Source organism: Mus musculus, chromosome 2 (assembly GCF_000001635.26).
Source record: "Mus musculus strain C57BL/6J chromosome 2, GRCm38.p6 C57BL/6J".
Lineage (NCBI taxonomy): Eukaryota > Metazoa > Chordata > Mammalia > Rodentia > Muridae > Mus > Mus musculus.
The window spans coordinates 67,667,698-67,679,878 of NC_000068.7; the positions used below are offsets into that span (position 1 = coordinate 67,667,698).

Consider the following 12,181-nt stretch of genomic DNA (forward strand, 5'->3'; position numbering starts at 1 on the left):
ATTTCTGAGTCCATGTAGACCAGTGATTCTCAATCTTCCTAATGCTTACACATTTAATATAGATCATCATGTTGTGATGACCCCCAATCATAAGATTATTATTTTTGCTACTTTATAACTATAATTCTGATACTGTTATGAATTGTGATGTAAATAATTTTGAAGATAGAGGTTTTCCAAAGGCCTTGTGACCCACAGATTGAGAAATATTGATAGAGGAAAATTTTCTCAGAATTGAATGTACCTAACGTCTTATTCACAACTGATTTTGATGGCTTTTGAGGAAGTTTGGGACCTGAGAGTGAACTTTGTCTTAGTTAGGGTTTTTACTACTGTGGTAAATCGCCATGACCAAAGGCAACTTAGGGGTGGGTGGGTTGAGGTTTTATTTTTATCTTCTGGCTTATACAGTTCATGATCTTGGGAAGTCAGAGCCGGGACCTAATGCAGAAACCTGGAGTCAGTAACTGACAGAGGCCACACAAAGTTGCTGCTTATAGCTTTCCTCTCATGGCATCTTCAGCCTGCTCGCTTATAACATTCAGGATCACAAGCCCAGGGGTGACACTGCCTAAAGCTGGGTCTGCCCACATTTGCCATCAATCATAAAAATGCAGCACAGGCTTGCCATAAGTGACTGTTGGAGATGATCCTTTTAGGAAAGAAGGACTGAGGTACTAAATGACTAGAGTTTAAATGACGCTAGCTCATATCAAGTAGTAGACATAAAACTAGCCAACACAGAAACTATTTACAAAATCATGCTTGATTTCATTTTGTAATGGGCTGAGACTTTAGATGATACTGTAATAGAGTGAATGACTTTTGCATATGTAATAGATATGAATCATTAGGGGTCAGATACAACTGAATAATGGCTTCCCACCCCCCCCTCACAAATAGCTATATCCTTTCTCTAAGCTTATAAATGTTTCTATGAAGAAAACTTAAAAGTGATCATGCTAAAAGTCTTGCAATGGGGAGTGTAGTTCTGTTTTGGAGAAAGAGGAAGGAGGCAAGGTCCAGAAAAACTGTGAGAGTGAGGAAGGAGTAGGGAGAAATGTGAACCCATTTAACTCCAGGAGATCCTAAGATGCTGACAATTGAATTCATCCCCAAAAATTGAGTGCAGGATTCTGAACCTTAGAACTACAAGATCATAAACATGGTATTATGTGGTAATTGGTACAATACCTAGAAAACAATTTCGTTTTCATAAGTGATCTCATGATGATGAACTCTAATACTGATAGTCTCTTCTTGAAATATTAGAACAATGCAAAATAATACTATGTAATAGAGTTCAGAGTTAGAAACAGGAAGTCCAGGAGTACCTAATGTACACATTTCTCATTACAGATGTTTCCGTTACAATTGGACAAGGTTATTAATTATAGTAAAGAAAGAAAGAAAGAAAGAAAAAAAGAAAGAAAGAAAGAAAGAAAGAAAGAAAGAAAGAGAAAGAAAGAAAGAAGGAAAACGAACGAAGGAAAAGCACTACATCAAAAATCCTTATGTTGGTTTTTCTGGGTGTGTGCTCTCTGATGCTCTACCCTTACTTTCCAGAGGATTTCAAGCTGGTTTTAAAGAGACGTTCAGAATGTTAAATGAAGTTCAAGGGATCTAATTCCTGGTTACCCTGTTGAGATATAAGATACAATAATTAATAGCTTTTATGAAGATTTGGTTTTACTGCAAATAAAATCAAATAATTCCTTTGAAGAGTTCATAACTAATTTTTATTTAGCATAATTTGATTGGAATTTCTTATGGAAAATAGGTAAATAGAAAGAGAGCTTATTATTATGAGTTCAAAAGTCGCTTCATCTTAGCTAAGTCATAGTATGAAAGTGACACGGGCTTTGAAAATTTTGTTCTGAGTATATTGCATGTTTTGAACTACTCTGTTCATGGGAATGCATACTAAATAACACGAGGCTTAGAAGAAACACAGGAACCAATTCACTCTGGAGACGTTCTAGAAAAATAAGTGGTCAAGAATGAATTTTTTTTTCTACAAGATTTCTCATATTAAATATCTCTATGTTACATTTGCATACCTGTTTTCTTTTTATTTTAACATCTTTGGATGGATAGACACTATCTAATTGTCAATTTGTGAAGTTTTAAACATATATGATATAGGGTTAATCTTTACTCAGTGATGATATTGATAATAACACATCACTGGACAAGGACCTCAGCACATATATAGTTCAGATGCTCATGAGGACCAGGATGTTGTCAGAGAGCATCATCAGGATGTTAAGGACCTTTATAAAATCCTGTGTGCAGAAGTCATGTTGCTGAGACTGTGGGTAGCTTCTGACTTCTTAAAAATAAGGTGAGCAAGGATAACACTAATAGACATGTCAGAGTGGACTGGGAAAAAGTCTTACCCTCCCACACAGCACTACAGTAAGCTAAGGAATGCTGGAATGCTGAGAGGTGGAGAAAGAGTTTTTTTTTTTTTTTTTTTTTTTTTTTTTTTTGGAGAGACTGGAAGGAGGACAGGGAAGGAAAAAAATCATGTAATTATATTGTAATCCTCAAACTAAAATTTAAAAAACCCACAAAAAAGAATGTATTTTACATGGCATACTAATGGCAAAGCACCTTTTACCTTTCTCTTTCTGATGGAGACATGACTACAGAAGGCCTGTGTAGAAATAGAATGCTCTACTGTGATGAACATGCTCCTGGCAACCTTCTGATAGTTATTACTTACATCATCCTGTAGGGCTTTTCAAATGAGGAGCCTTTGTGTTGGCTAATGAGGTAATGTCTATATAAATAAATTGATTTTTAAAAAAATATAATATCTTTATTACATTTTTAAGAATTTTATATTTACCCTCCTCACCCAAGTCCCTACACACACAAATTCGTGACCTATCTATCTATCCCTTTCTGTCTTTCTCTTTTCTCTCTCTCCAGTACCTTTCTTTCTTTCTTGAAAACTCAAGTCCAATTTACATTGCTTAACGACCCTTAGGTGTGGCACCTGTCCTATGGAATGTTCTATTTATCAAGGGTCATCTCATTAAGTGGAATTGACTCTTTTTCTTCAAGAAGCTATAAAACTCAAATCTCAATTCACCATCCACCATCCTATAAAATTCCGCCATTCTAACTTTTTGGCGATATGACTTAAAGAAAGATTTGTTTGTTACAAAGTTCGATGAAATCTCATTTGTTTTTTTTCCCCTCAATCTACCTGTCCATGGAGTAAATTACCTCTTCTCAATAATTTATTTCTCTCTTCCCACCATTTCTTCCGATTTTTCTTTCCTCTCTCATTTAATTCTTTAATTTCTGCTACCTCTTTTCTCTCCTTTCTTCTGTCATTCTCAATATCCTTTCTTTTTAAGAGTCCTTTTTAGAATCCCCTGAATCCACATTATTGAGACAAATCTAGTGGAGCAAAGATGGAGAAAATTTTGGAGATGATTTTCCAGTTATTAAACAGATGAAAGCGAAACCTCTCACTTCTGAACTTAAAGGCAGTGTGTTGAAATGTCAGAAGAATAGGTCATCCATCCCCTGACACTTCTTGTTGAGTAATACTGCTGTCTTATTTCTTCTTGATATTAAAACCCCTTAAAGAATGAAGAGTTATTCCTCCCCCTATCCTGTATGCTTTAATGGCCTGAGGTTCTGAATATTCTTGTCCATGAGAAGACAAGGTTATCTTCTGTTCTATCTAAGAATATTTTTATTAGTGAGAAGGACAACGTGGCAACAAGCTGAATGACATCTCCCAGTTTCCCAGAAACTGTAACCCCAAGGTCTGCTTCAAATGAAGAAAGAAAAAAAGAAGGTCCCTTCAACATAGCTAAGTAGTATGCCACTGGCAAGCAAGCTTGAATATCTCCACCCTTCCAAAAGAAACCCCCAAAAGAAAATTTTATTAATCTAGGTAAATTACTGTAGCTATCCGAAAACTTGACTTGATTCAGATAAAAGCAAAGTAATAAATGATTACTCACACCTTGAGTACTATTAAGCAGTTAATCTGTATCCCATGCAAATTAACAACAAAAAACTTTTGTCGGCCTTTACATTTTAATTCCTATTCACTAAGCTGTACACTGTTGTATATTAATGCTTTATTATTTAATAAACAAGTTTTGTTTTTAACCTCTAGTAATACAATACGGTCAGTTTGTATGAGTAGTTAGCAGTTGTGCAATTGAAAGGATCACAGCACAAAGAGTAACCCACAGTCTTGGCTGTTCACCAAACTATTAATTTAGGTTTACTGAGAACACATTTTGGAAGTGAGACAGTATTTGATTTGATTTTCTCTTTGCTTTCTCTTTCCCCTTCTCTCTTTATTGATTGCTTTATGCTGCTATTTCTGGCTTTTTTTTTTTTTTGGTAGCATCTGTCAACATCACTACTATATTAGTCTGTAACTTTAGAGTGATACTAGGTTATAAAAATGCACATTCATCAGGCAGGCATGTGATCCCTGCTACTCAAGAGACTGAAGCTGAAGGATCAAAAGGAAACTGAGACCAGTCTGGGAGTGTTAGTGACATTTTTTTCATACTTCAGGGCTTATTTTATTTTCACTACACTGAGGTTACAGAACACATAATTATAAATTGTCTTAAATATTGATATACAGGCAAGATAAAAGAATATTCAGTAGATTTTAGCAAGGTGTCTATGTTAAAACATTTAATAATCATAGCATTAAATTTAGTGTTAATTTTCAAAAGGTATTTTATAGGCTCCTTACATATAAATAGCTTATTGCACAGTAGTACAGCTCTTGTCTAGCATCTGTGGCATCTTGGTTTTAAACTTCAGTACCATAAAAAGACAGAAAATATTTTCTGTTAGTCTAATGAGTGTTGTTATGGAAGTCTTGTGCTCACAGCCTGTTACTTTGTTTCAGAGTCAAGGTATCAAAGACTAAAACAATGGCTGTCCTTTATGTTATTGAAAAGAGATACTTGAATACATGCAATATGTAAAAAATGTTAACTACTTGTAAGAATAATAACCACCAAGAGTTTTCATGACAGGAATATCTGGTAACTTAGAACAACTAATGAAAGTAAGTTTACTCAGTCACATGAATTGGTCCTTCTTCACTCTTTGTTCAACATGCCGCCTACTCAGTGTCAGGAGTAGCACAAGCAGCTATAGGTACAAAGCAAAGATTCCAGTCCTTTTGTCCTTGAGTTCCATCTTTAGGGATCTTTGTTCTGACACCAATGCATCTCATGCGGAGAAGACATCTATTAACACAGACCTTTGTATGCTAAGTCCTTCCAGACTGTGACCAACTACCCTCACAGGTCCCAGAAGTCAGAGTAGCAACTGGCATGTCATGTGGCCATGAGCATATCTGGCAGACGTTTTTAGTAACCATTGCAGTCTGACTTCTTATTTACTTGAGATGCCTTGGATAGGAACTGTGCAGGTGGCTTCTTTAGGTGTGTAGGACAATGTGGTCAGCAACCATATTCTGAAATTTCTAGAACTGCCAAACTGGTAGGACAAATTCGCACCAGAAATAGAGTTAGACGCTCCACCCCAACCAGGGATTGTTAGCAAAGTATGTGTGGCTTTCTTGAACTCAAAATAATTGCTAATTAATAGGACCATGAAAAATAAAGTGATGTAAAAAATTAAATGCATTTTCCGGTGATATTAATGTAAACCTAGTGTAATGATAATTTTTGCCATTGGCACAGACAGTAACATTACCTATATTTTCAAATTTTAAATTAATGAATTTAATTTATTTTCCTTGCCTTTAGTTTCCCTCCAGATATTTAATTACGTTGTCTCTTCTGTTTCCTTAAAACAGTATTTAACTTCAGGTTATTCACTTTCCCATTATTTTATAGTGGAAACTCCTCATTTTTTCCCATCATCCTGTCCCTCCGAGAAAATCCTTCTTAGAGCTCTTGTGATGCCACTCTTACATGACGTTGTTGTTTTCTATGCACAGTGAATGTTCTGATGTTTCTCTGAGCTACAGTTTTGTGTTAGAAACACACTATTTTCTGGAATTTTCTCAGCCTTGGTTTACTGTGCCATGCCCCACTCCCCCTCTATTAGAGGACATCCTCAAGAGCCTTTCTCAGAAACAGGAAATAATGACTCAGGGGCTAAACATTAGGTAGTTGAATACTAGAATGTATAAACCTAAATAAATATCCTCTCATTTGAATGTGTAATCCCAATGTTAATAAGCATTTATATCTGCTGCTCATCATCAGTCTTACAAAAGGCAGTTCTATTCGGGTCTCCAAATTTTAGTCTTCTGAGACTTTTCTATTTTTCACCGCAGTCGTAATATGATGTGTGAATACTTGATTTATTATTCTTAATAATCAATCATTTTCATCTTAGGACTTGACTTCATCACTGCTATCTAATATTTTGGTCACATTTTGATATCTTTCCATGTCCCTTTCTCTGGAAATCTTTCCAGTAATACTTACATCCTTCAGGGAACTCTATTCTTTCTTACATTCTGTTCACATTTCTGTCTTAATTTACATTTTATATTAAAATGTTCAGATATCTTTTTACCAATCACCACATCTCTATGTACATATCTACTCTTCCAGTGATATGCACTAGGCTATTCATTTGGGAAAATGCCTGGGAGATTCCTGTAATTGATGGCACTCTATCTCTGAAGATTACCCTAAGCACAATATGTGGCCATAAGCACATCACTGGGTATATGTTACAGTCATTACAGTACAGCGTCTCCTTAAAAACTGTGATAACATTTTTATTATTTGTTTCTGTGTCTAGCGATTGCATGTATGCCATATTCTATGTGTGGACATCAGAGGACAACTTTGGGGTGGGCATTTCTTCATTTTCTTTTAATGCTGTAGGTTTTAGGGATTGAACTCAAATCATCTAACTTGGTGGCAAGCATCTTTACTGTCTGAGCCTCATCTCCCATTCCTCTTTCTGCCTTTTTCTGTGTTGTAGAGTTGTACTTTGTAAATCTCCATCTCTTAAGTTTTGTTTGGAAAGGACTGGGAGGCTTGAGCTGACTAGGATATGCATTTTTAATGGATTAATTAAGAGATTAACTAACTAAAAACCTGGCATTTCTTAGACCATCTATCCCAACACACAATCACAGACAGGAAATAGAAGCTACACCATGAGCTTACACAGGCATGAATCACACAGGAAATTAATCCTCCAAGTCGAATTTCTGGCCAAATTGTTTTGCTTCAGTTGTCTGTTTTTCTCGTTTTTTTCCCCCTCTTGCAAAGATATAATTAACTTAAATGATTATTCAAGTTTCATAAGATATACTTAGAAATAATCATTATTTTGTCTTCTGTTGCCTCCTCAGTCAACTTAATGAAGGATTGTCTTTTACTGGTACTGGAAAACCTACACCAAACTACCAATCACATGAAATTACCCAGGGAACTCAACTACTTAACTAAAATGGCCCAGTCCTAGATAATGGTAAATTTTCTAAATTTATTTTAAAATTTCATTCTTTGACCCTCTTTCCTCAGCAAGGTAGTTTCACTTTCAGCTTGATTGGGGCAGGAGAAAGCAAGGCAAAGACATTTGGCTTCTCTGAAGTTAGCTGCTGTTTTAAACTAGTTCTTTCAAAGGAAAGTTAATTCCTTTGAGAAAGAATATACCATTGAGTTCTTGGACTACTTTTGGGTTCAGCTGGGCATTGCTTTTATTTGACAGATTTCTCCTAATTGTAATATATCTCAGCATACTTAAATCCTATTAATGTGGGTAGGCCCCTCAGTGAAGATTTCAGGACACTTAGATCTCCACTGAGAGGACCACCCACATTAGTAGGAATGTTTCTACAATGTTGCACTTTTAACTGTAAGTTGTATGTACACACCAGGTGTCCTGATGGTTCTTTAGAAATCTCTGCCACTTTATTTGGTTTTAAAAACAGCACCTTCTCAGTAACACAGATAATAGAGTTTCAGCCCTACCCATTAAAAAAAAAAATTAGCTATCACAACACAGCCATCATGATGCTATCTTTCAGAACCATCCATAGCTTTGTCTCTTCACACAAGATGAGAAACTAGGAAGAATCCCATTTTAACAACAGGAGCCAATTGGATTAAGGCAAATTTGACTTACTTTTGGGAGACTGTCTTCGATAAAGAAAATTCTTTAGACTTGAATTCTATGCCTTAGAATTTTATTAAAACAATGAATTAAATGACAGTGTTGCTGAAAAGTAATTAGAGAAAGTCACCAATTTAAACATAAAATGTCAGTGAAAGCTAAGTTGGATTAGCTTCTTTGCTAGTCCATATTTGCTTCTCTGCTTCTACTGGGTTGCCTAATCTGGCTTTGATAGGAGCATTTGTACCTAGTCTTATTGCATCTTGTTATGTCATGTATGGTTGATGTCACTTGGAGGCCTGCTCTGTTTTGAAGGGAAATAGGAGCACTGGATCTCGGGCAAAGCGAGGTGAGGGAGAACCTGGGAGAAGTGGACGGAGGAGAGGCTGTGGATGGGCAGTAGTCTATGAGAGAATAATAATTTTTTTTAGAAAGGAAAAGTATTTAGGTTGCACATTTTTTTGAGGAACAAATGATTAATGATTAAGTTTAATGATGAAAATACTATAAACAATTTCATTATTGGATCTAGATGTTAATGTATCTACTGACCAATTTTTATCATTAATATGTTTTCATTTTTAGGTCAAATGCTTTATTGGATTTGTATGAATTACAGCTCCTATCTCAGAAGTACACCAAAAGTACTGCCTTCTCTACCTTATGAAATTGGTTTTTAAGAGAAGCAAAAATATCTATCAAACAAGGAAGGATCTGAAAATTTATGAGTGTATGTTATTCATAATAAGTAATTCTGGAAATTACTCTTATAAGCTGGCGACTGGACACTGATTTCAATAAACCCTAGTAAGAAGTGTATGAAGTAGGTAGTATTATTTATATTGTACAGAAAAGGAAACACAGCTTAGAGACTCCTGATCTTCCCTCAGTCAGTAAGCAGCAGAACTTATACTATCAGTCTGGCTAGTGCCAGACTTCTGCTATGAATGGCCTCTTGAGAAAGTGGAAGCTGTGGTAGTGTTTCATTTGGTCATCAGCTTGAGGTCAAACTCAAGATTTCTAAAATTGCATTAACATGTCATGTTCCTGAGCCTGATGTTTGGAAGATTATATCAAGGCACTGGGGATTTTTTTTCCTCAATATGATTCAGAAACAGTAATAAAAACTAAATACAGGAAGAATAATGGAAAGAGACCCCCAAACACACATCCATTACATTTGGTAATAAATAACATGCAAGGCTTAGGTAAGCATATGGGTTAAGAGAAATAAATACATTTTAATCTGAGATTTGGTTGTAAAAATATTGCTGAATGCGTGACCAGAGAAATGTGTGGAGAGGATTATGGTGCGGCTATGTAATTAGATGGTCCTTGGGAAAGTGGGTAGCGATTTCTAGAGACTTAGAAGCCTGTTCCAGTCTTCATTGATGGAGCTTTCTTGTGTCCTGGGCTCAGTTTTGCACATGCAGACCTATTCAACGAGAGGCCAAGTTGACTGGAAAGAAGCAGAGACCAGAATGAGCTGACTGCTATCTTGGGACAATTAAGGAAGGAAAAATGACTACATGTTGTTTTATGTACACGGGTAGAATTCTATTTATGAAAGGGCGTTGTCATTTTTCTTTGTTTGTATTTTGATTGACATAAAAACAAAGGCAGTTGGGTATGAATCAAAAGCTCCAGGGAAATATAAGAATGTAACTACCAATAGCTGACAAAAGTCAAACACTGCCTGGAGATTAGAGACTAAGTATTAATTTAGAAAGAATTCAGTTAATTAACAAATTGTTCTGTTTCATTGGCTTGTTTCTTGATTCTTCAATACAACTTGCTTGCCTGGTATTTTTGGCTGATATTCTCACCTTAAATAATTATTTAGAGATTGTGAGGACGTATCTATCACAGTTGGTATAAATGTTCATCTTCTTTTCATTGTGGGAATTTATGTTAGATGACACAGTCATTCTTCATGCGGTATAGTTTGCTCAAAGACATCTCAATTAACAGGAGCGTCTTACCTTCATGTAGATTTCAAATGGTTTGGTGATTTGTACTGGGATGAAATAATGTGCATCTTGGCATGAAAACGAATGTCTGCCTCCTGGCACTGTGTACACACAGTCTCAGAGTTCATGATAATGAGCATGCTTCTTTAATTGCTGTCCATTTATTCCTGCTGAATTGTGGCAGCTAAAGAGCAGCTTGCAAACCATGTGTGTAACTTACATAGGTGAACCATGAAATCATTTTCTTTTTGGTAAGATTTCCAAGCTTTCACCCTTTCCAAAGGATGGGGGGGGGGGGGAACGACCCTCTGACTGCAAGTCAGTCGGTCTGCTAACTGCTGTGAGTATTTTTGTTCTTCTTCTTTGACAGGATAATTCTACTTCAAGGACTGCCATTTGAAAGAATATATGTGCATTTGAGATTTATTGTAGGTACATTCAGTTAACAAATAACTATTTAATATTGATATTGGAGCTGCCAGGAGGACATTTTTATGTCTGTATCTATTAAGTAATTATTAAAATTCAAAGGACTGTGTTTTAACAATGCTTTAATAATCTTAAATATATGTAGCTGTATATTAGGAATGCTAAAGGATATAAATTTTCCGAGAGTCGCTGCTGTTGACTATTACAATCTAACAATTACATTCCCAAAACAAGTTATGTTATATTAGGTGTGTTACCTTGTTGTCTTTTGATGAGCCAGCTGCCTGGAAGTCCTATTGGTTAAGAGGGGGTCAGGAACTGAGAGAGCATCATTGTTATAAGCAAATGCACATTGAAGGCAGGATGCAAGCAAGGTGACAAATCTCCCTTCATCATTGGAGCTGTAGACCCATTTATCTTTAGAACCCTCATCTTTATATTTTTTTCCTCTGAAGTAAAATATTAAGCAGAATATGTAGGCTTGTTTAATCCTATCTTTCTTAAAACTCATTTTTGTTTTGGCTATGATTTAAGTTGAATTTCTCCATAGAGAATCATCAACTAGACGGATCTGACTATTATCTGGAGAAGTGCAAAAGAGTCCTAGAGTATTATGTACTCTAAGGACTCAGAGAGTGGAATCACATTCAACAAATATGGATGAGTAAATGAAGCGTGATGACAAGGATGAGAGGTAGGCAGGATGAGAGAAAGGAGTTGGAAAGAAACACTGAGAAACAAAGCAGCAATTGCATAAAAATCAATAATATCTGGGAGATGTTTTTATTTTGCTCAATTTTGGGATAATTGAAATATGTTGTGTATCCATTCAAAATGGGCACTCACTGCAATTCCTTGACATTACACAGAAGAGCACCAAGGTATTCAAGGACAAAAGGGATGAGAGCTATGAGGAAGGAACTTGGGTTAGAGAATTTAAATACACACCTTTTCTGCTAAGTCTACTGGTACCCAGAATCCATTCTGCTTCGGTTCAACGACAGCGCTGCCTACAGGATCAAGTACCCCACTCTTTGTCCAATACTCTACAGCACATCCCTGTACAAAGAGCAAGACTTAAGGGCAGGTAAGGTGGCTTTGTGGTAGAGCATTTATTTGCCAGCATGCAGGAGGATTTATTGTTCATCACCACAAACATACAGACAAACAAATAAACAAACAATCAAACCAAAAAAAAAAACCCATTAATTCAAGTTTTAAACAACCCAAACCAGAATTTCAGCGATTGTCCCTAGATTTAAGGTAGAACATAAGTAGGTATAAACTGGTGATACAGCCCACTGTAATTTAATGTAAAATTTAAGGTGACCCTAATCAATCTGACAAAAGAGCTGACAAAGCAACTCTGGGGAGAAGGATTTGTTTAGCTCTCAGCTGTCATCTTTTAGTCCATCCCTGTAAGTACTGTGTGCTGGACCACAGTACCTCAAATCAGCAAAGGAGAGTAATCACCCCACTCGTGGTTATCTGGTCCCCAGCAAATGAGATGGCTCTATAGCCCGGAACCTCCCTGCTTACCTAATCTCTAGAAGAGGCTTCCAGATGCACCTAGAGGTTATATGTTACTGTCTTCTTGGGTCACTCCAATACAGCTGTGTTGGTAATGAAGATAAACTACCACCCAGCTTATGCAGAGCAGAAATTGA

General features: G+C 36.2%; 1 protein-coding gene and 1 non-coding gene across 7 annotated transcripts in view; both read left to right on the top strand.

Moving 5' to 3' along the window:
* Positions 1-12,181, top strand: part of B3galt1 (UDP-Gal:betaGlcNAc beta 1,3-galactosyltransferase, polypeptide 1) — a 557,194-nt gene that overhangs the window by 102,009 nt on the left and 443,004 nt on the right. The gene's annotated exons all lie outside the window — the stretch shown is intronic.
* Positions 7,760-7,819, top strand: Mir7224 (microRNA 7224). Its single transcript, NR_106083.1, has one exon. It is a non-coding gene; the product is annotated as a microRNA 7224 (primary transcript).